Source organism: Phalaenopsis equestris, unplaced genomic scaffold (assembly GCF_001263595.1).
Source record: "Phalaenopsis equestris unplaced genomic scaffold, ASM126359v1 Scaffold226623, whole genome shotgun sequence".
NCBI lineage: Eukaryota > Viridiplantae > Streptophyta > Magnoliopsida > Asparagales > Orchidaceae > Phalaenopsis > Phalaenopsis equestris.
In genome coordinates, this window is record NW_018244637.1 from 277,781 (window position 1) to 280,731 (window position 2,951).

A 2,951-nucleotide genomic window follows, 5' to 3' on the forward strand; every position below is an offset into this window, starting at 1 on the left:
CCGATGGCCATGTCGTCGCCATGGTTCGTCTAGGCAGGCACCGTCGGCGCCCATTCTGGCACCATCAGCGTCAGAGGCCAAAATCGCCTCTCTTATTTTTTTGTTCAATTTGATTCCAAATTTTTCCTCCAACACTAATATTTGCCTTAATTTATGATATATAAAATTGTGTAGGACTCAAAAAAATTATTATTTCATGAAAACATTTATTAAACAAAATAATAATATATAGATATATATAGATTTATATATGGGTTGCCTCCCACAAAACACTTGGTTTAACGTCGTTAGCCCGGCGTATCCACTACTTACTTGGGTTTACCCAAAATTTGGATTTCAATAGATATATGTCTACTTTCATCAAAGTAAGGTTTCGTCAATGCCGATTAACTTTAAATATATTTCCAGTTTTAGGATCTTTAATAACAATAGTTCCATAATGATAGACTTTAATCACTTTAAATAGTCTTAACCATTTGGATTTCAGTATTCTTGGAAATAATCTTAATCTTGTGTTATATAATAAAATTTCTTGTCCATGTTTAAACTTCTTTTTAATAATCTTCCGATCATGCCATATTTTTATTTTCTCTTTATAGATTTTTGCACTATCATATGCTTCATTTCTAATATCCTTTCAAGTTCATTGAGTCGCAATAATATTTTCTCACCAGTATTTTTTAGATTAAAATTAAATTTCTTAATAGCCCAAAATGTTGTATGCTCCAATTTTACTGGTAAGTGACATGTTTTTTTTTTCAAAAATGAGTCTATATGGGGACATTCTAATAGGAGTCTTATAAGCAGTTCTGTATGCCAATAATGCAACATATAATCTAGCAGACCAATCCAATTTATAGAGATTTACAGTTTTTTCTAAAATTTGTTTTATTTCACAATTTGATATCTCTGCTAGACCGCTGGTTTGAGGAAGATAAGCAGTAGAGAATCTATGCATAATATTATATTTTTATATTCAATTTCTCGATTCTCTTATTCCTAAAATGGGATCCTCCATCTGTAATAATTACTCTCGACATTCCATATCTTGTAAAAATATTTTTATTTAAAAATTTAGAAACACTCCGAGCATCACATTTAGGTACAACAATAGCTTCAATCCATTTGGACATATAATCAACAGCAAGTAATATATATAAATTTTTAAATGAAGGCATAAATGGTCCTATAAAATCTAATCCCCACACATCAAAAAGTTCAACTTTTAATGTGTAATATAGAGGCATTTCATTTCTTCTAGAAATATTTTCTACTCACTAACATCGATCATATGTTTTCATATATTCATTAACATCTCTAAAAAGAGTAGGCCAATAAAATCTAGCTTGCAAAATTTTATATGCAGTTCTATTTGTTCCAAAATATCCTCCAAAGTTAGAATCATGATATCTTTCAACTGACAGTTGAGCTTCTTCATAAGACACTCACCTTCTAATAATTAGATTTTTACATTGTTTATATAAATATGGGTCATCCCAAAATTAGAATTTTTAATCATATATAAATTTATTTAATTGTTGATTCTTAAAATCTGGTGGTAGAATATCACTTACAATATAATTTACTATATCGACATATCACGATTTATTGATTTCATCAATATTATATAATTTTTCACAGGGAAATTTTCTAAAATTTCATTTACAAAATTAGTTAATATTTTTTTTTCTAGTCTAGACCAATGATTAGCTATTTAATAATCATTTCCATTTCTATCAACTACAATAAAATTCAACTCTTGTAATAGAAGTATGTCGGCGTTATTTTTGGTTGGAGGAGTTGTCTGTAAGAAGTTGTGGGTCACCGGAATCGAAATCCCGTCGCCCGCTTCAAAAGGATGTTGAAGTTTAGAAAAGTATGAAATCAAACTGACCTCATATTTTTCATAGTTTAAATGAAAGAGTGATGTACCTCGAATCCTATATCTATCCCGAAGGATAAACACAAGACTTGAGGATGAGGCTCGATCAAACAAACTATGAAAATTATGATGTCTGTCTGGTCTGCGAAACCTTTGTATTTACCGACAAGTTCTCCTATTTAATATAAAATATTAAATAGGGTTTATATTAAGCTCGGTTCAGACATGCTTCCTATAAGGGCAAGCCTCTATAGTTAATTACATCTTAAATGACCAAAAGAACCTAAGAAGACTCTCGATAAAAATCAGCAAATATTATCTTCAAGGAGTATCAAAGAGTAGATCGGACGTAGAGGTGTGAAAGGGGATTGGTTCAAATTTGGAACATTTTATTGTAGTATCCAAAGAAGGAAGAACTAGGGGATGTCATAGATCTAGGGGAGAACCACCCCGGTGACTTCCCAAGCTATCCTAATGTTTGGCTTCATTTCTAAGGACACAAATTTAAGTGTTTCATCCTGATAATTTTATTATTTAGGGCTTACATATGTGTGAAACGATCACACAAATAGCCTGGAAGATGTGAGGATTTAGGTCGTGACAAACGACAACCTCAGAATCCTAAGACGAGTTAGGGCTTATATTATATAGCAGGGCTATGCAAAGGCCTAAAGATAAGGTGAGGATTTACGTTACATAAGTAAGCAACCTCAAAGTCCTATGGATTTGTTGTTTAAGTCTAAGGAAGGAGGATTGGTTTAGCTGAGGAAGATAGGTTTTGTTGTTGAAGATGGTCGTGCTGCCCACCATGCTAGCTCCAATCTCCTTGTCGTGATGAGTTTAAGTTTTCTAGTGTGTCAAGTTATAATGTCAAATTAGGTGGCCCTATGGTTTAAAGTCCTTTAAATTTTATAGGGGCATTTTAAATTTGATTAGAGCGACGCCGGTTAGGATCCTACGGTTCCCTCGTTCCGACACCACTATTTACTATTGGATTCACTTAGTCCAAATGAACTTACTAAACTCAACTTAATGAGTTCCATAATTTCATTTAGACCGTGGGAAGCCT